Source organism: Panulirus ornatus, chromosome 1 (assembly GCF_036320965.1).
Source record: "Panulirus ornatus isolate Po-2019 chromosome 1, ASM3632096v1, whole genome shotgun sequence".
NCBI lineage: Eukaryota > Metazoa > Arthropoda > Malacostraca > Decapoda > Palinuridae > Panulirus > Panulirus ornatus.
Window position 1 is genome coordinate 3,861,451 of NC_092224.1, and position 22,681 is coordinate 3,884,131.

The window sequence follows — 22,681 nt, forward strand, 5'->3', positions numbered from 1 at the left end:
GTTAATGTGCTGAGAAGTGGAACTGGAGGGATCCGTCTGATCATTATCTTGTGGAGGCTAAGGTGAAGATTTGTATGGGTTTTCAGAAAAGAAGAGTGAATGTTGGGGTGAAGACGGTGGTGAGAGTAAGTGAGCTTGAGAAGGAGACCTGTGTGAGGAAGTACCAGGAGAGACTGAGTACAGAATGGAAAAAGGTGAGAACAATGGAAGTAAGGGGAGTGGGGGAGGAATGGGATGTATTTAAGGAATCAGTGATGGATTGCGCAAAAGATGCTTGTGGCATGAGAAGAGTGGGAGGTGGGTTGATTAGAAAGGGTAGTGAGTGGTGGGATGAAGAAGTAAGAGTATTAGTGAAAGAGAAGAGAGAGGCATTTGGACGATTTTTGCAGGGAAAAAATGCAATTGAGTGGGAGATGTATAAAAGAAAGAGACAGGAGGTCAAGAGAAAGGTGCAAGAGGTGAAAAAAAGGGCAAATGAGAGTTGGGGTGAGAGAGTATCATTAAATTTTAGGGAGAATAAAATGATGTTCTGGAAGGAGGTAAATAAAGTGCGTAAGACAAGGGAGGAAATGGGAACTTCAGTGAAGGGCGCAAATGGGGAGGTGATAACAAGTAGTGGTGATGTGAGGAGATGGAGTGAGTATTTTGAAGGTTTGTTGAATGTGTTTGATGATAGAGTGGCAGATATAGGGTGTTTTCGTCGAGGTGGTGTGCAAAGTGAGAGGGTTAAGGAAAATGATTTGGTAAACAGAGAAGAGGTAGTAAAAGCTTTGCGGAAGATGAAAGCCGGCAAGGCAGCAGGTTTGGATGGTATTGCAGTGGAATTTATTAAAAAAGGGGGTGACTGTATTGTTGACTGGTTGGTAAGGTTATTTAATGTATGTATGACTCATGGTGAGGTGCCTGAGGATTGGCGGAATGCGTGCATAGTGCCATTGTACAAAGGCAAAGGGGATAAGAGTGAGTGCTCAAACTACAGAGGTATAAGTTTGTTGAGTATTCCTGGTAAATTATATGGGAGGGTATTGATTGAGAGGGTGAAGGCATGTACAGAGCATCAGATTGGGGAAGAGCAGTGTGGTTTCAGAAGTGGTAGAGGAAGTGTGGATCAGGTGTTTCCTTTGAAGAATGTATGTGAGAAATACTTAGAAAAGCAAATGGATTTGTATGTAGCATTTATGGATCTGGAGAAGGCATATGATAGAGTTGATAGAGATGCTCTGTGGAAGGTATTAAGAATATATGGTGTGGGAGGAAAGTTGTTAGAAGTAGTGAAAAGTTTTTATCGAGGATGTAAGGCATGTGTACGTGTAGGAAGAGAGGAAAGTGATTGGTTCTCAGTGAATGTAGGTTTGCGGCAGGGGTGTGTGATGTCTCCATGGTTATTTAATTTGTTTATGGATGGGGTTGTTAGGGAGGTAAATGCAAGAGTTTTGGAAAGAGGGGCAAGTATGAAGTCTGTTGGGGATGAGAGAGCTTGGGAAGTGAGTCAGTTGTTGTTCGCTGATGATACAGCGCTGGTGGCTGATTCATGTGAGAAACTGCAGAAGCTGGTGACTGAGTTTGGTAAAGTGTGTGGAAGAAGAAAGTTAAGAGTAAATGTGAATAAGAGCAAGGTTATTAGGTACAGTAGGGTTGAGGGTCAAGTCAATTGTGAGGTGAGTTTGAATGGAGAAAAACTGGAGGAAATGAAGTGTTTTAGATATCTGGGAGTGGATCTGGCAGCGGATGGAACCATGGAAGCGGAAGTGGATCATAGGGTGGGGGAGGGGGCGAAAATTCTGGGGGCCTTGAAGAATGTGTGGAAGTCGAGAACATTATCTCGGAAAGCAAAAATGGGTATGTTTGAAGGAATAGTGGTTCCAACAATGTTGTATGGTTGCGAGGCGTGGGTTATGGATAGAGTTGTGCGCAGGAGGATGGATGTTCTGGAAATGAGATGTTTGAGGACAATGTGTGGTGTGAGGTGGTTTGATCGAGTGAGTAACGTAAGGGTAAGAGAGATGTGTGGAAATAAAAAGAGCGTGGTTGAGAGAGCAGAAGAGGGTGTTTTGAAGTGGTTTGGGCACATGGAGAGGATGAGTGAGGAAAGATTGACCAAGATGATATATGTGTCGGAGGTGGAGGGAACAAGGAGAAGAGGGAGACCAAATTGGAGGTGGAAAGATGGAGTGAAAAAGATTTTGTGTGATCGGGGCCTGAACATGCAGGAGGGTGAAAGGAGGGCAAGGAATAGAGTGAATTGGAGCGATGTGGTATACCGGGGTTGACGTGCTGTCAGTGGATTGAATCAAGGCATGTGAAGCGTCTGGGGTAAGCCATGGAAAGCTGTGTAGGTATGTATATTTGCGTGTGTGGACGTATGTATATACATGTGTATGGGGGGGTTGGGCCATTTCTTTCGTCTGTTTCCTTGCGCTACCTCGCAAACGCGGGAGACAGCGGCAAAGTATAATAAAAAAAAATAAATATATATATATATATATATATATATATATATATATATATATATATATATATATATATATATTTATATATATATATATATATATATATATATATATATATATATATATATATATATATATATATATATATATATATATATATATATATATATATATATATATATATATATATATATATATATATACGCACATATACACACATACACACACATATATATATATATACCTATGAAAAATGTAAGAAATAATTAGAAAACTGAAACTTCTAGCTTGAAATGAAATGAAAAATGAATGTCACATAATGGTTCAAGCTCTGGCTATGGAAAAGGGAAATGTATAATTTATTTACACAAACGTCAATAGTAGTTTTCATCAATGTAACCACTGTACCATACTGCCTGGTCCACTTCTCTTATCATGAAACAGGAATATTGGCTTATGATGTTTCTCAATTGTCTTCATTACACAAAGAACAACCATATCTTGGATACATGAGGGTACGTAGTTGGTCATCCGCCATAATAAAGCCTTGACAGACCAAAATTTATCTGGACCTCAACTTTTCCAGTACATTTATGAAAAACACCTTTTTGCTTTCCATCTCTATCACTTTGAAAAAAAAAACTCCCTTTGTTCACATTTCAATGAAAGAATAAGCTTCAATGTCTAAGCTACATTTTTTTCCAATTTCACTATTTTCTTGACAGAGCACCATGTGTGTATATATATATATATATATATATATATATATATATATATATATATATATATATATATATATATATATATATATATATATATATATATATATATATATATGTATATATATATATATATATATACACATTACAAATTACAGAGGTAAAAGTTTGTTGAGTATTCCTGGTAAATTATATGGGAGGGTATTGAATGAGAGGGTGAAGGCATGTACAGAGCATCAGATTGGGGAAGAGCAGTGTGGTTTCAGAAGTGGTAGAGGATGTGTGGATCAGGTGTTTGCTTTGAAGAATGTATGTGAGAAATACTTAGAAAAGCAAATGGATTTGTATGTAGCATTTATGGATCTGGAGAAGGCATATGATAGAGTTGATAGAGATGCTCTGTGGAAGGTATTAAGAATATATGGTGTTGGAGGAAAGTTGTTAGAAGCAGTGAAAAGTTTTTATCGAGGATGTAAGGCATGTGTACGTGTAGGAAGAGAGGAAAGTGATTGGTTCTCAGTGAATGTAGGTTTGCGGCAGGGGTGTGTGATGTCTCCATGGTTGTTTAATTTGTTTATGGATGGGGTTGTTAGGGATGTAAATGCAAGAGTTTTGGAAAGAGGGGCAAGTATGAAGTCTGTTGGGGATGAGAGAGCTTGGGAAGTGAGTCAGTTGTTGTTCGCTGATGATACAGCGCTGATGGCTGATTCATGTGAAAAACTGCAGAAGCTGGTGACTGAGTTTGGAAAAGTGTGTGGAAGAAGAAAGTTAAGAGTAAATGTGAATAAGAGGAAGGTTATTAGGTACAGTAGGGTTGAGGGTCAAGTCAATTGGGAGGTGAGTTTGAATGGAGAAAAACTGGAGGAAGTGAAGTGTTTTAGATATCTGGGAGTGGATCTGTCAGCGGATGGAACCATGGAAGCGGAAGTGGATCATAGGGTGGGGGAGGGGGCGAAAATCCTGGGGGCCTTGAAGAATGTGTGGAAGTCGAGAACATTAGCTCGGAAAGCAAAAATGGGTATGTTTGAAGGAATAGTGGTTCCAACAATGTTGTATGGTTTCGAGGCGTGGGCTATGGATAGAGTTGTGCGCAGGAGGATGGATGTGCTGGAAATGAGATGTTTGAGGACAATGTGTGGTGTGAGGTGGTTTGATCGAGTGAGTAACGTAAGGGTAAGAGAGATGTGTGGAAATAGAAAGAGCGTGGTTGAGAGAGCAGAAGAGGGTGTTTTGAAGTGGTTTGGGCACATGGAGAGGATGAGTGAGGAAAGATTGACCAAGAGGATATATGTGTCGGAGGTGGAGGGAACAAGGAGAAGAGGGAGACCAAATTGGAGGTGGAAAGATGGAGTGAAAAAGATTTTGTGTGATCGGGGCCTGAACATGCAGGAGGGTGAAAGGAGGGCAAGGAATAGAGTGAATTAGAGCGATCTGGTATACCGGGGTTGACGTGCTGTCAGTGGATTGAAGCAGGGCATGTGAAGCGTCTGGGGTAAGCCATGGAAAGCTGTGTAGGTATGTATATTTGCGTGTTTGGACGTATGTATATACATGTGTATGGGGGGGGGGGCCATTTCTTTCGTCTGTTTCCTTGCGCTACCTCGCAAACGCGGGAGACAGCGACAAAGCAAAAAAGAAGAAAAAAAAAAAAATATATATATATATATATATATATATATATATATATATATATATATATATATATATATATATATATATATATATATATATATATATATATATTATCCCTGGGGATAGGGGAGAAAGAATACTTCCCACGTATTCCCTGCATGTCGTAGAAGGCGACTAAAAGGGGAGGGAGCGGGGGGCTGGAAATCCTCCCCTCTCAATTTTTTTTTAATTTTCCAAAAGAAGGAACAGAGAAGGGGGCCAGGTGAAGATATTCCCTCAGTGGCCCAGTTCTCTGTTCTTAACGCTACCTCGCTAATGCGGGAAATGGCGAAGAGTTTGAAAGAAAGAAAAAGAAAGATATATATATATATATATATATATATATATATATATATATATATATATATATATATATATGTCAATGTGGTGAGAGGTGCAACTGGAGGGATGTCTGATCATTATCTTGTGGAGGCTAAGGTGAAGATTAGTATGGGTTTTCAGAAAAGAAGAGTGAATGTTGGGGTGAAGAAGGTGGTGAGAGTAAGTGAGCTTGGGAAGGAGACCTGTGTGAAGAAGTATCAGGAGAGACTGTGTACAGAATGGAAAAAGGTGAGAACAATGGAAGTAAGGGGAGTGGGGGAGGAATGGGATGTATTTAGGGAATCAGTGATGGATTGCGCAAAAGATGCTTGTGGCATGAGAAGAGTGGGAGGTGGGCTGTTTAGAAAGGGTAGTGAGTGGTGGGATGAAGAAGTAAGAGTATTAGTGAAAGAGAAGAGAGAGGCATTTGGACGATTTTTGCAGGGAAAAAATGCAATTGAGTGGGAGAAGTATAAAAGAAAGAGACAGGAGGTCAAGAGAAAGGTGCAAGAGGTGAAAAAAAGGGCAAATGAGAGTTGGGGTGAGAGACTATCAGTAAATTTTAGGGAGAATAAAAAGATGTTCTGGAAGGAGGTAAATAGGGTGCGTAAGACAAGGGAGCAAATGGGAACTTCAGTGAAGGGCGTAAATGGGGAGGTGATAACAAGTAGTGGTGATGTGAGAAGGAGATGGAATGAGTATTTTGAAGGTTTGTTGAATGTGTCTGATGACAGAGTGGCAGATATAGGGTGTTTGGGTCGAGGTGGTGTGCAAAGTGAGAGGGTTAGGGAAAATGATTTGGTAAACAGAGAAGAGGTAGTAAAAGCTTTGCGGAAGATGAAAGCCGGCAAGGCAGTAGGTTTGGATGGTATTGCAGTGGAATTTATTAAAAAAGGGGGTGACTGTATGGTTGACTGGTTGGTAAGGTTATTTAATGTATGTATGACTCATGGTGAGGTGCCTGAGGATTGGCGGAATGCGTGCATAGTGCCATTGTACAAAGGCAAAGGGGATAAGAGTGAGTGCTCAAATTACAGAGGTATAAGTTTGTTGAGTATTCCTGGTAAATTATATGGGAGGGTATTGATTGAGAGGGTGAAGGCATGTACAGAGCATCAGATTGGGGAAGAGCAGTGTGGTTTCAGAAGTGGTAGAGGATGTGTGGATCAGGTGTTTGCTTTGAAGAATGTATGTGAGAAATACTTAGAAAAGCAAATGGATTTGTATGTAGCATTTATGGATCTGGAGAAGGCATATGATAGAGTTGATAGAGATGCTCTGTGGAAGGTATTAAGAATATATGGTGTGGGAGGCAAGTTGTTAGAAGCAGTGAAAAGTTTTTATCGAGGATGTAAGGCATGTGTACGTGTAGGAAGAGAGGAAAGTGATTGGTTCTCAGTGAATGTAGGTTTGCGGCAGGGGTGTGTGATGTCTCCATGGTTGTTTAATTTGTTTATGGATGGGGCTGTTAGGGAGGTAAATGCAAGAGTCTTGGAAAGAGGGGCAAGTATGAAGTCTGTTGGGGATGATAGAGCTTGGGAAGTGAGTCAGTTGTTGTTCGCTGATGATACAGCGCTGGTGGCGGATTCATGTGAGAAACTGCAGAAGCTGGTGACGGAGTTTGGTAAAGTGTGTGGAAGAAGAAAGTTAAGAGTAAATGTGAATAAGAGCAAGGTTATTAGGTACAGTAGGGTTGAGGGTCAAGTCAATTGGGAGGTGAGTTTGAATGGTGAAAAACTGGAGGAAGTGAAGTGTTTTAGATATCTGGGAGTGGATCTGTCAGCGGATGGAACCATGGAAGCGGAAGTGGATCATAGGGTGGGGGAGGGGGCGAAAATTTTGGGAGCCTTGAAAAATGTGTGGAAGTCGAGAACATTATCCCGGAAAGCAAAAATGGGTATGTTTGAAGGAATAGTAGTTCCAACAATGTTGTATGGTTGCGAGGCGTGGGCTATGGATAGAGTTGTGCGCAGGAGGATGGATGTGCTGGAAATGAGATGTTTGAGGACAATGTGTGGTGTGAGGTGGTTTGATCGAGTAAGTAACGTAAGGGTAAGAGAGATGTGTGGAAATAAAAAGAGCGTGGTTGAGAGAGCAGAAGAGGGTGTTTTAAAATGGTTTGGGCACATGAAGAGAATGAGTGAGGAAAGATTGACCAAGAGGATATATGTGTCGGAGGTGGAGGGAACGAGGAGAAGAGGGAGACCAAATTGGAGGTGGAAAGATGTAGTGAAAAAGATTTTGTGTGATCGGGGCCTGAACATGCAGGAGGGTGAAAGGAGGGCAAGGAATAGAGTGAATTGGAGCGATGTGGTATACAGGGGTTGACGTGCTGTCAGTGGATTGAATCAAGGCATGTGAAGCGCCCGGGGTAAACCATGGAAAGCTGTGTAGGTATGTATATTTGTGTGTGTGGACGTGTGTATGTACATGTGTATGGGGGGGGTTGGGCCATTTCTTTCGTCTGTTTCCTTGCGCTACCTCGCAAACGCGGGAGACAGCGACAAAGTATAAAAAAAAAAAAAAAAAAAAAAATATATATATATATATATATATATTTATATATATATTTAAATATATATATATATATATATATATATATATATATATATATATATATATATATATATATTTATATATATATATATATATATATATATATATATATATATATATATATATATATATATATATATATATATATTTATATATATATTTAAATATATATATATATATATATATATATATATATATATATATTTATATATATATATATATATATTTCTTTTTTTTTTTTCAAACTATTCGCCATTTCCCGCGTTAGCGAGGTAGCGTTAAGAACAGAGAACTGGGCCACTGAGGGAATATCTTCACCTGGCCCCCTTCTCTGTTCCTTCTTTTGGAAAATTAAAAAAAAATTGAGAGGGGAGGATTTCCAGCCCCCCGCTCCCTCCCCTTTTAGTCGCCTTCTACGACACGCAGGGAATACGTGGGAAGTATTCTTTCTCCCCTATCCCCAGGGATAATATATATATATATATATATATATATATATATATATTTTTTTTTTTATTTGCTTTGTCGCTGTCTCCCGCGTTTGCGAGGTAGCGCAAGGAAACAGACGAAAGAAATGGCCCCAACCCCCCCCCCATACACATGTATATACATACGTCCACACACGCAAATATACATACCTACACAGCTTTCCATGGTTTACCCCAGACGCTTCACATGCCTTGATTCAATCCACTGCCAGCACGTCAACCCCGGTATACCACATCGCTCCAAATCACTCTATTCCTTGCCCTCCTTTCACCCTCCTGCATGTTTAGGCCCCGATCACACAAAATCTTTTTCACTCCATCTTTCCACCTCCAATTTGGTCTCCCTCTTCTCCTCGTTCCCTCCACCTCCGACACATATATTCTCTTGGTCAATCTTTCTTCACTCATTCTCTCCATGTGCCCGAACCATTTCAAAACACCCTCTTCTGCTCTCTCAACCACGTCTTTTTAACACCCTCTTCTGCTCTCTCAACCACGCTCTTTTTATTTCCACACATCTCTCTTACCCTTACGTTACTTACTCGATCAAACCACCTCACACCACATATTGTCCTCAAACATGTCATTTCCAGCACATCCATCCTCCTGCGCACAACTCGATCCATAGCCCACGCCTCGCAACCATACAACATTGTTGGAACCACTATTCCTTCAAACATACCCATTTTTGCTTTCCGAGCTAATGTTCTCGACTTCCACACATTCTTCAAGGCTCCCAGAATTTTCGCCCCCTCCCCACCCTATGATCCACCTCCGCTTCCATGGTTCCATCCGCTGCCAGATCCACTCCCAGATATCTAAAACACTTCACTTCCTCCAGTTTTTCTCCATTCAAACTCACCTCCCAATTGACTTGACCCTCAACCCTACTGTACCTAATAACCTTGCTCTTATTCATATTTACTCTTAAATTTCTTCTTTCACACACTTTACCAAACTCAGTCACCAGCTTCTGCACTTTCTCACATGAATCAGCCACCAGCGCTGTATCATCAGCGAACAACAACTGACTCACTTCCCAAGCTCTCTCATCCACAACAGACTTCATACTTGCCACTCTTTCCAAAACTCTTGCATTCACCTCCCTAACAACCCCATCCATAAACAAATTAAACAACCATGGAGACATCACACACCCCTGCCGCAAACCTACATTCACTGAGAACCAATCACTTTCCTCTCTTCCTACACGTACACATGCCTTACATCCTCGATAAAAACTTTTCACTGCTCCTAACAACTTTCCTCTCACACCATATATTCTTAATACCTTCCACAGAGCATCTCTATCAACTCTATCATTTGCCTTCTCCAGATCCATAAATGCTACATACAAATCCATTCGCTTTTCTAAGTATTTCTCACATACATTCTTCAAAGCAAACACCTGATCCACACATCCTCTACCACTTCTGAAACCACACTGCTCTTCCCCAATCCGATGCTCTGTACATGCCTTCACCCTCTCAATCAATACCCTCCCATATAATTTACCAGGAATACTCAACAAACTTATACCTCTGTAATTTGAGCACTCACTCTTATCCCCTTTGCCTTTGTACAATGGCACTATGCACTATATATATATATATATATATATATATATATATATATATATATATATATATATATATATATATATATATATATATATATATATATATGTGTGTGTGTGTGTGCTGAGAGGTGGAACTGGAGGGATGTCTGATAATTATCTTATGGACGCGAAGGTGAAGATTTTTGGGGGTTTTCAGAAAAGAAGAGTGAATGTTGGGATCAAGAAAGTGGTGAGAGTAAGTGAGCTTGGGAAGGAGACTTGTGTGAGGAAGTACCAGGAGAGACTGAGTACAGAATGGAAAAAGGTGAGAACAAAGGAGGTAAGGGGAGTGGGGGAGGAATGGGATGTATTTAGGGAAGCAGTGATGGCTTGCGCAAAAGATGCTTGTGGCATGAGAAGCGTGGGAGGTGGGTTGATTAGAAAAGGTAGTGAGTGGTGGAATGAAGAAGTGAGATTATTAGTGAAAGAGAAGAGAGTGGCATTTGGACGATTTTTGCAGGGAAAAAATGCAAATGAGTGGGAGATGTATAAAAGAAAGAGGTAGGAGGTCAATAGAAATGTGCAAGAGGTGAAAAAGAGGACAAATGAGAGTTGGGGTGAGAGAGTATCATTAAATTTCAGGGAGAATATAAAGATGTTTTGGAAGGAGGTAAATAAAGTGCGTAAGACAAGGGAGCAAATGGGAACTTCAGTGAACTTCAGTATAAGTTTGTTGAGTATTCCTGGTAAATTATATGGGAGGGTATTGATTGAGAGGATGAAGCCATGTACAGAGCATCAGATTGGGGAAGAGCAGTGTGGTTTCAGAAGTGGTAGAGGATGTGTGGATCAGGTGTTTGCTTTGAAGAATGTATGTGAGAAATACTTAGAAAAACAAATGGATTTGTATGTAGCATTTATGGATCTGGAGAAGGCATATGATAGAGTTGATAGAGATGATCTGTGGAAGGTTTTAAGAATATATGGTGTGGGAGGCAAGTTGTTAGAAGCAGTGAAAAGTTTTTATCGAGGATGTAAGGCATGTGTACGTGTAGGAAGAGAGGAAAGTGATTGGTTCTCAGTGAATGTAGGTTTGCAGCAGGGGTGTGTGATGTCTCCAGGGTTGTTTAATTTGTTTATGGATGTGGTTGTTATTGAGATGAATGCAAGAGTTTTGGAAAGAGGGGCAAGTATGCAGTCTGTTGTGGATGATAGAGCTTCGGAAGTGAGTCAGTTGTTGTTCGCTGATGATACAGCGCTTGTGGCTGATTCATGTAAGAAACTGCAGAAGCTGGTGACTGAGTTTGGTAAAGTATGTGAAAGAAGAAAGTTAAGAGTAAATGTGAATAAGAGCAAGCTTATTAGGTACATTAGGGTTGAGGGTCAAGTCAATTTGGAGGTAAGTTTGAATGGAGAAAAACTGGAGGAAGTGAAGTGTTTTAGATATCTGGGAGTGGATCTGGCAGCGGATGGAACCATGGAAGCGGAAGAGAATCATAGGGTGGGGGAGGGGGTGAAAATTCTGGGGGCATTGAAGAACGTTTGGAAGTCGGGAACATTATCTCGGAAAGCAAAAATGGGTATGTTTGAAGGAATAGTGGTTCCAACAATGTTGTATGGTTGCGAGGCGTGTTCTATGGATAGAGTTGTGCGGAGGAGGGTGGATGTGCTGGAAATGAGATGTTTGAGGACAATATGTGGTGTGAGGTGGTTTGATCGAGTAAGTAATGTAAGGGTAAGAGAGATGTGTGGAAATAAAAAGAGTGTGGTTGAGAGAGCAGAAGAGGGTGTTTTGAAATAGTTTTGTCACATGGAGAGAATGAGTGAGGAAAGATTGACCAAAGGATATATATGTCAGAGGTGGAGGGAACGAGGAGAAGTGGGATACGAAATTGGAGGTAGAAAGATGGAGTGAAAAAGATTTTGAGTGATCGGTGCCTGAACATGCAGGAGGGTGAAAGGCGTGCAAGGAATAGGGTGAATTGGAACGATGTGGTATACCGGGGTCGACGTGCCGTCAATGAATTAAATCAGGGCATTTGAAGCGTCTTGGGTAAACCATGGAAAGTTGTGTAGGGCCTGGATGTGGAAAGGGAGTTGTGGTTTCGGTGCATTATTACATGACAGCTAGAGACTGAGTGTGAACGAATGGGACCTTTGGTGTCTTTTCCTAGCGCTACCTCGCACACATGAGGGGGGAGGGGGTTGTTATTCCATGTGTGGCGGGGTGGCGATGGGAACAAATAAAGGCAAACAGTATGAATTATGTACATGTGTATATATGCATATGTCTGTGTGTGTATATATGTGTGTACATTGAGATGTACAACAATTCACCTGGGAGGTAGGCCTGAATGATGAAAAACTGGAGTAAGTGAAGTGTTTCATATATCTGGGAGTGAATTTAGCAGCGGATGGAACCTTGGAAGCGGACGTGAATCACAGGGTGAGGGAGGGAGCGAAGGTTCTGGGAGCGTTGAGAATTTGTGGAAGGCGTCAATGTTTTCTCGGAGAGCAAAAATGGTATGTTTGAAGGAACAGTGTTCCAACAATGTTATATGGTTGCGAGGCGTGGGCTATAAATAGGGTTGTGCTTAGGAGTGTTGTAAATGAGATGTTGAGGACAATATGTGGTGTGAGGTGGTTTCATCAAGTAAGTAGTGAAAGGGTAAGAGAGATTTGTGGTAAGAAAAGAAAAAGCGTGTGGTTGATAAAGCAGAAGAGAGTGTATTGAAATGATTTGGTCACGTGGAGAGAATGATTAAGGAAAGATTGACAAAGAGGATATAAGTGTCAAAGTTGGAGAGAACGAGGAGAAGTGGGAGACGAAATTGGAGGTGGGTGGAAGGATGGAGTGAAAAAGATTTTGAGCGTTCGGGACCTGAACATACAGGAGGGTGAAAGGCGTGCAAGGATTAAGGTGAATTGAAACGATGTGGTACACCGAGGTCGACGTGCTGTCAATGGATTGAACCAGGGCATGTAAAGCGTCTGGGGTAAATCATGGAAAGTTTTGTGTGGCCTGGATGTGGAAAGGAGCTGTGGTTTCCGTGCATAATACATGACAACTAGAGACTGAGTGTGAACGAATGTGGCGTCTGTTGTCTTTTCCTAGCGTTACCTCGCTAACGTGGTAAAAAACGACAAACTATAATGATAAGTAACATATATATATATATATATATATATATATATATATATATATATATATATATATATATATATATATATATATATATATATATTTTTTTTTTTTTTTTTTTTTTTTTTGCTTTGTCGCTGTCTCCCGCGTTTGCGAGGTAGCGCAAGGGAACAGACGAAAGAAATGGCACAAGCCACCCCCATACATGTGCCTTGATTCAATCCACTGACAGCACGTCAACCCCGGTATACCACATCGCTCCAATTCACTCTATGCTTTGCCCTCCTTTCACCCTCCTGCATGTTCAGGCCCCGATCACAAAAAATCTTTTTCACTCCATCTTTCCACCTCCAATTTGGTCTCCCTCTTCTCCTCGTTCCCTCCACCTCCGACACATATATCCTCTTGGTCAATCTTTCCTCACTCATTCTCTCCATGTGACCAAGCCATTTCAAAACACCCTCTTCTGCTCTCTCAACCACGCTCTTTTTATTTCCACACATCTCTCTTACCCTTACGTTACTTACTCGATCAAACCACCTCACACCAAACATTGTCCTCAAACATCTCATTTCCAGCACATCCATCCTCCTGCGCACAACTCTATACATGGATATATATATATATATATATATATATATATATATATATATATATATATATATATATATATATATATATATATATATATATATTTTTTTTTTTTTTCTTTTTTTTTCTTATACCTCGTCGCTGTCTCCCGCGTTTGCGAGGTAGCGCAAGGAAACAGACGAAAGAAATGGCCCAACCCCCCCCATACACATGTACATGCACACGTCCACACACGCAAATATACATACCTACACAGCTTTCCATGGTTTACCCCGGACGCTTCACATGCCTTGATTCAATCCACTGACAGCACGTCAACCCCTGTATACCACATCGCTCCAATTCACTCTATTCCTTGCCCTCCTTTCACCCTCCTGCATGTTCAGGCCCCGATCACACAAAATCCTTTTCACTACATCTTTCCACCTCCAATTTGGTCTCCCTCTTCTCCTCGTTCCCTCCACCTCCGACACATATATCCTCTTGGTCAATCTTTCCTCACTCATTCTCTCCATGTGCCCAAACCATTTCAAAACACCCTCTTCTGCTCTCTCAACCACGCTCTTTTTATTTCCACACATCTCTCTTACCCTTACGTTACTTACTCGATCAAACCACCTCACACCACACATTGTCCTCAAACATCTCATTTCCAGCACATCCATCCTCCTGCGCACAACTCTATCCATAGCCCACGCCTCGCAACCATACAACATTGTTGGAACCACTATTCCTTCAAACATACCCATTTTTGCTTTCCGGGATAATGTTCTCGACTTCCACACATTTTTCAAGGCTCCCAAAATTTTCGCCCCCTCCCCCACCCTATGATCCACTTCCGCTTCCATGGTTCCATCTGCTGACAGATCCACTCCCAGATATCTAAAACACTTCACTTCCTCCAGTTTTTCTCCATTCAAACTCACCTCCCAATTGACTTGACCCTCAACCCTACTGTACCTAATAACCTTGCTCTTATTCACATTTACTCTTAACTTTCTTCTTCCACACCCTTTACCAAACTCCGTCACCAGCTTCTGCAGTTTCTCACATGAATCAGCCACCAGCGCTGTATCATCAGCGAACAACAACTGACTCACTTCCCAAGCTCTCTCGTCCCCAACAGACTTCATACTTGCCCCTCTTTCCAAGACTCTTGCATTTACCTCCCTAACAACCCCATCCATAAACAAATTAAACAACCATGGAGACATCACACACCCCTGCCGCAAACCTACATTCACTGAGAACCAATCACTTTCCTCTCTTCCTACACGTACACATGCCTTACATCCTCGATAAAACTTTTCACTGCTTCTAACAACTTTCCTCCCACACCATATATTCTTAATACCTTCCACAGAGCATCTCTATCAACTCTATCATATGCCTTCTCCAGATCCATAAATGCTACATACAAATCCATTTGCTTTTCTAAGTATTTCTCACATACATTCTTCAAAGCAAACACCTGATCCACACTTCCTCTACCACTTCTGAAACCACACTGCTCTTCCCCAATCTGATGCTCTGTACATGCCTTCACCCTCTCAATCAATACCCTCCCATATAATTTACCAGGAATACTCAACAAACTTATACCTCTGTAATTTGAGCACTCACTCTTATCCCCTTTGCCTTTGTACAATGGCACTATGCACGCATTCCGCCAATCCTCAGGCACCTCACCATGAGTCATACATACATTAAATAACCTTACCAACCAGTCAACAATACAGTCACCCCCTTTTTTAATAAATTCCACTGCAATACCATCGAAACCTGCTGCCTTGCCGGCTTTCATCTTCCGCAAAGCTTTTACTACCTCTTCTCTGTTTACCAAATCATTTTCCCTAACCCTCTCACTTTGCACACCACCTCGACCCAAACACCCTATATCTGCCACTCTGTCATCAGACACATTCAACAAACCTTCAAAATACTCATTCCATCTCCTTCTCACATCACCACTACTTGTTATCACCTCCCCATTTACGCCCTTCACTGAAGTTCCCATTTGCTCCCTTGTCTTACGCACCCTATTTACCTCCTTCCAGAACATCTTTTTATTCTCCCTAAAATTTACTGATAGTCTCTCACCCCAACTCTCATTTGCCCTTTTTTTCACCTCTTGCACCTTTCTCTTGACCTCCTGTCTCTTTCTTTTATACTTCTCCCACTCAATTGCATTTTTTCCCTGCAAAAATCGTCCAAATGCCTCTCTCTTCTCTTTCACTAATACTCTTACTTCTTCATCCCACCACTCACTACCCTTTCTAGACAGCCCACCTCCCACTCTTCTCATGCCACAAGCATCTTTTGCGCAATCCATCACTGATTCCCTAAATACATCCCATTCCTCCCCCACTCCCCTTACTTCCATTGTTCTCACCTTTTTCCATTTTGTACACAGTCTCTCCTGTATATGTATATATATATATATATATATATATATATATATATATATATATATATATATATATATATATATATATATATATATATATATATATATATATATATATATATATATATGCATATATATATATATATATATATATATATATATATATATATATATATATATATATATATATATATATATATATATATATATATATATATATATATATATAATCATATATATATATATATATATATATATATATATATATATATATATATATATATATATATATATATATATATATATATATAAATATATATTAATATATATACAAACGACTGGTGATTGGGAATACCTGGTTTAAAGAGCGAGATATACATAAGTATACGTATGTAAGTAGGAGAGATGGCCAGAGAGCGTTATTGGATTACGTGTTAATTGACAGGCGCGCGAAAGAGAGACGTTTGGATGTTAATGTGCTGAGAGGTGCAACTGGAGGGATGTCTGACCATTATCTTGTGGAAGCTAAGGTGAAGACTTTGTATGGGTTTTCAGAAAAGAAGAATGAATGTTGGGGTGAAGAGGGTGGTGAGGGTAAGCGAGCTTGGGAAGGAGACTTGTGTGAGGAAGTACCAGGAGAGACTGAGTACAGAATAGAAAAAGGTGAGAACAAAGGAGGTAAGGGGAGTGGGGGAGGAATGGGATGTATTGAGGGAAGCAGTGATGGCTTGCGCAAAAGATGCTTGTGGCATGAGAAGCGTGGGTGGTGGGTTGATTAGGAAGGGTAGTGAATGGTGGGATGAAGAAGTAACATTATTAGTGAAAGAGAAGAGAGAGGCATTTGGACGATTTTTGCAGGGAAAAAATGCAAAGGAGTGGGAGATGTATAAAAGAAAGAGACAGGAGGTCAAGAGAAAGGTGCAAGAGGTGAAAAAGAGGGCAAATGAGAGTTGGGGTGAGAGACTATCATTAAATTTTAGGGAGAATAAAAAGATGTTCTGGAAGGAGGTAAATAAAGTGCGTAAGACATGTGAGTAAATGGGAACTTCAGTGAAGGTTGCTAATGGAGAGGTGATAACAAGTAGTGGTGATGTGAGAAGGAGATGGAGTGAGTATTTTGAAGGTTTGTTGAATGTGTTTGATGATAGAGTGGCAGATATAGGGTGTCTTGGTCGAGATGGTGTGCAAAGTGAGAGGTTTAGGGAAAATGATTTGGCAAACAGGGAAGAGGTAGTGAAAGCTTTGCGGAAGATGAAAGCCGGCAAGGCAGCAGGTTTAGATGGCATTGCAGTGGAATTAATTAAAAAAGGGGGTGACTGTATTCTTGACTAGTAAATTATATGGGAGGGTATTGATTGAGAGGGTGAAGGCATGTACAGAGCATCAGACTGGGGAAGAACAGTGTGGTTTCAGAAGTGGTAGAGGATGTGTGGATCAGGTGTTTTCTTTGAAGAATGTATGTGAGAAATACTTAGAAAAGCAAATGGATTTGTATGTAGCATTTATGGATCTGGAGAAGGCATATGATACAGTTGATAGAGATGCTATGTGGAAGGTACTAAGAATATATGATGTCGGAGGCAAGTTGTTAGAAGCAGTGAAAAGTTTTTATCGAGGATGTAAGGCATGTGTACGTGTAGGAAGAGAGGAAAGTGATTGGTTCTCAGTGAATGTAGGTTTGCGGCAGGGATGTGTGATGTCTCCATGGTTGTTTGATTTGTTTATTGATGGGGTTGTTAGGGAGGTGAATGCAAGAGTTTTGGAAAGAGGGGCAAGTATGGAGTCTGCTCTGGATGAGAGAGCTTGGGAAGCGAGTCAGTTGTTGTTCGCTGATGATACATCGCTGGTGGCTGATTCATGTGAGAAACTGCAGAAGCTGGTGGCTGAGTTTGGTAAAGTGTGTGAAAGAAGAAAGTTAAGAGTAAATGTGAATAAGAGCAAGGTTATTAGGTACAATAGGGTTGAGGGTCAAGTCAATTGGGAGGTAAGTTTGAATGGAGAAAAACTGGAGGAAGTAAAGTGTTTTAGATATCTGAGAGTGGATCTGGCAGCGGATGGGACCATGGACGCGGAAGTGAATCATAGGGTTGGGGAGCGGGCGAAAATCGTGGGAGCCTTGAGGAATGTTTGGAAGTCGAGAACATTATCTCCGAAAGCAAAAATGGGTATGTTTGAAGGAATAGTGGTTCCATCAATGTTGTATGATTACGAGGCGTGGGTTATGGATAGAGTTGTGCGCAGGAGGGTGTATGTGCTGGAAATGAGATGTTTGAGGACAATATGTGGTGTGAGGTGGTTTGATCGAGTAAGTAGTACAAGGGTAAGAGAGATGTGTAGAAATAAGAAGAGCGTGGTTGAGAGAGCAGAAGACGGTGTTTTGAAATGGTTTGGGCACATTGAGAGAATGAGTGAGGAAAGATTGTCCAAGAGGATATATGTGTCGGAGGTAGAGGGAACGAGGAGAAGGGGGAGACGAAATTGGAGGTGGAAAGATGAAGTGAAAAAGATTTTGTGTGATCGGGGCCTGAACATGCAGGAGGGTGAAAGGCGTGCAAGGAATAGAGTGAATTGGATCGATGTAGTATACCGGGGTCGACGTGCTGTCAATGGACTGAATCAGGGCATGTGAAGCGTCTGGGGTAAACCATGGAAAGTTCTGTGGGGCCTTGATGCGGAAAGGGAGCTGTGGTTTCGGGCATTATTTCATGACAGCTAGAGACTGAGTGTGAACGAATGGGGCCTGTGTTGTCTTTTCCTAGCGCTATCTCGCACACATGAGGGGGGAGGGGGATGTTATTCCATGTGTGGCGAGGTGGCGATGGGAATGAATAAAGGCAGACAGTGTGAATGGTGTGCATGTGTATATATGTATATGTCTGTGTGAGTATATGTATGTGTACATTGAGATGTATGGGTATGTATATTTGCGTGTGGGGACGTGTATGTATATACATGTGTATGGGGGCGGATTGGGCCATTTCTTTCGGTCTGTTTCCTTGCGCTGCCTCGCAAACGCGGGAGACAGCGACAAAGCAAAATAAAAAATAATAATATATAATATATATATACATATATATATATATATATATATATATATATATATATATATATATATATATATATATATATATATATATATATATATTCCGATAAGTCCACGGGGAAAATGAAACACGAAAAGTTCCCAAGTGCACTTTCGTGTAATAATCACATCATCAGGGGAGATACAAGAGAGAAATATAACAGTCAGTTGATATACATCGAGGAGACGAAGCTTGGACGCCATTTAGTAAACATATGATTGTCCAAAACATACAACGAGCGTTCATAAGCTTATCATTTTACAGATCTTATCAACAATAAAGTTATCTAATTTGTATAGACCATCACTAAAATTAAGATTATACTTCTTTGTATATTTGATAATAGAAGACTCAATGATATTTCTCTTGGTAACAGAGTTAGAGTTAATAACTGAGATGGCGTTACTCCAGTCAATACAGTGATCATAGTTTTTAACATGATTAAACAAGGCATTTGATTCTTGTCCCGTTCTTATACTACATTTATGTTGCTTAAGTCTAACAGAAAGATCCTTACCAGTCTGACCAACATAAAATTTATCACAGTTTCCACAAGGAACGTTATAGATGCAACCAAGAGAATTTTCTGGTGAATTCCGGATTAAGATATTCTTTATAGTATCATTGTTGCTAAAGGCAACATTTACATTAAAGGATTTAAGCAGCATAGGAAGCAAAGTGAAATTATTATCAAAAGGGAGAACTAAAAGATTCTTGGTGTCAATGGGAGGTTTGGGCTCAACTTTATAAAATGATTTCTTTGCTAACTTAAGGTATTTATCAGTGAAAGATCTAGGGTACTTTAACTTAGATCCAATAGAATATATCTTCTCAAAATCGTCATCAATAAACTCTGAACTGCAAATTCGTAATGCCCTAAGGAACATAGATTGAAATGATGATAATTTAACTCTGTCATGTTGAGATGAGTAATAATGGATATATGAGCATACATTGGTTGGTTTTCTATATATGCTAAACTTAAACATATATATATATATATATATATATATATATATATATATATATATATATATATATATATATATATATATATATATTTTTTTTTTTTTTTCTTATATACTTTGTCGCTGTCTCCCGCGTTTGCGAGGTAGCGCAAGGAAACAGACGAAAGAAATGGCCCAACCCCCCCCCCATACACATGTATATACATACGTCCACACACGCAAATATACATACCTACACAGCTTTCCATGGTTTACCCCAGACGCTTCACATGCCTTGATTCAATCCACTGACAGCACGTCAACCCCGGTATACCACATCGCTCCAATTCACTCTATTCCTTGCCCTCCTTTCACCCTCCTGCATGTTCAGGCCCCGATCACACAAAATCTTTTTCACTTCATCTTTCCACCTCCAATTTGGTCTCCCTCTTCTCCTTGCTCCCTCCACCTCCGACACATATATCCTCTTGGTCAATCTTTCCTCACTCATCCTCTCCATGTGCCCAAACCACTTCAAAACACCCTCTTCTGCTCTCTCAACCACGCTCTTTTTATTTCCACACATCTCTCTTACCCTTACGTTACTCACTCGATCAAACCACCTCACACCACACATTGTCCTCAAACATCTCATTTCCAGCACATCCATCCTCCTGCGCACAACTCTATCCATAGCCCACGCCTCGCAACCATACACCATTGTTGGAACCACTATTCCTTCAAACATACCCATTTTTGCTTTCCGAGATAATGTTCTCGACTTCCACACATTCTTCAAGGCACCCAGAATTTTCGCCCCCTCCCCCACCCTATGATCCACTTCCGCTTCCATGGTTCCATCCGCTGCCAGATCCACTCCCAGATATCTAAAACACTTTGTCGCCGCCACTTCCGTGTCAGCGAGGCCCCGCCAGTAAACAGACAAAGAATGTCCCATCCACTCATATACACATATATCTACATAAACGCCCATACATGCATATATGCACACATATACATATGAATATATAAACATATACAGATATATACATATACACACATGTACATAATACTACTTTCCTGACTTCATCATCGGTGCCCCCTGCTTCAGCGTGGTAGCGCCAGGAAAACTGGCAAAACGGACACATTCGTTCACACTCAGTGTCTAGCTGTCATGTGTAATGCACCGAAACCACAGCTCCCTTTCCACATCCAATATGTAACAACTCATAAGCTGATGAGGATAACGAGTGTAAGAGCAATCCGTGTGTACTTTTGTAAGTAAGACGGGAAAATTCGGTGTCATCGCCAAGATCGAACTCTAGAACTTTGCGAAATGCTGCATTTACGTGTGGATGTTGCATGTTCTGTGCAACTTGCCTCAGTAGGTAATAATTATATCCCAAGGGGTAATCATTGTCTCTGAATGTGACAAGTTAGACGTCTAGGGAAAGTCTGTCTAGAAGACAATTATCAGTAATCCATATTTGGCGACTGGATTTGAAAGAACACTGTTTGGAGACCGTTAAGGGAATATCTATTGATTACAGGCTATGCGTGAAACACATGTAAAGAAAATATTAATCAAAAAAAAGGTAATGTCTCAAAAGAAGACATTTCTGTACACTTAGGTAGCGGAGATGAGTCTTGGAATTCACTCCTGTCGCTCTTGTTGCTGTTCCTCATCATCCTGGTAAAAAAATTGCTGACTACAGAAATGATACAGTGTTTTAAGGAATCCTTAGAGGAAAATTACAGTTACGAGAGATTGGCACATAAATATCTTGTTGAATGATTCTCTTCTTTTATTTAAAGGAAGTATAAACCTCTTCGTCAGAGCTGGTAACTCCTTTTTACATGTATTGATTCAGGTAAAAAAAAAATATATTTTTAACAGAGATTATTAAAGAAGTTATTTTTGGATTAGTTAGCCATAATTCTTTTGTTAGTTTATTTTCTTTTCCACGTTTGATATGAGTTTTCGTGTGTAAATAATTTTTACGTTTTCGGTAGAATTACTTAGTTCTTATCTTTGCTCCGTTCCAATAACAATTCACAAAGTCATGGTGAGTCTTACAATGGAAAATGTTGAAGATCCCTTCACAGAACCGAGACTCCTGCCAACACTGAGAATTACAGTGTAGCGGGTAAAGGTGCTCCTCTGACTCGCTCGCCGACCCAGCTTCATGCAGGTACCGCTTACTGACCCACTTGAATCTTGGGGAATTCCCCTGCATATTTCTGAAATATTTTTGAATCAGTAAATTTTTTAGAGACTGAGTGAAAATCCTAGATCATGGCTCGACCTTCTCGAGTTGCCTGCCTTATATGACATCGGGAGTTCACCAGGGAAAGTACTTTCTCCTCAGAGATGAAGGTGAGTACACTTTGTTCTGCGACGTATTTGATAGGCTTTCGGTAGGCGTTTGGAAAAACAGCGAAGCCTTGGAGAAACTAGATTTTAGTATGTAAGAGTGAGAAGAGAAAGCTGGATTCTCAGCGGCGAAAGCGGTTACAATACAGGAAACAGAGACAATTATATCATCTAGGGCAGATAGCTTAGATAGTAGGATAGTAACCGTAGGTACTCCCTCTTTCCAACCTGCGAGGAAAACTTGTCGCCGCATCACCGAACAACCGAACGAACTCTCCACTCACAATAGGCTTAGCGTACTGGATGATGAAGTACAGGATGATCCTAGCATCATCCTGGTCGAGGACTCTATAATCAGACATCAGGTCCAGAGT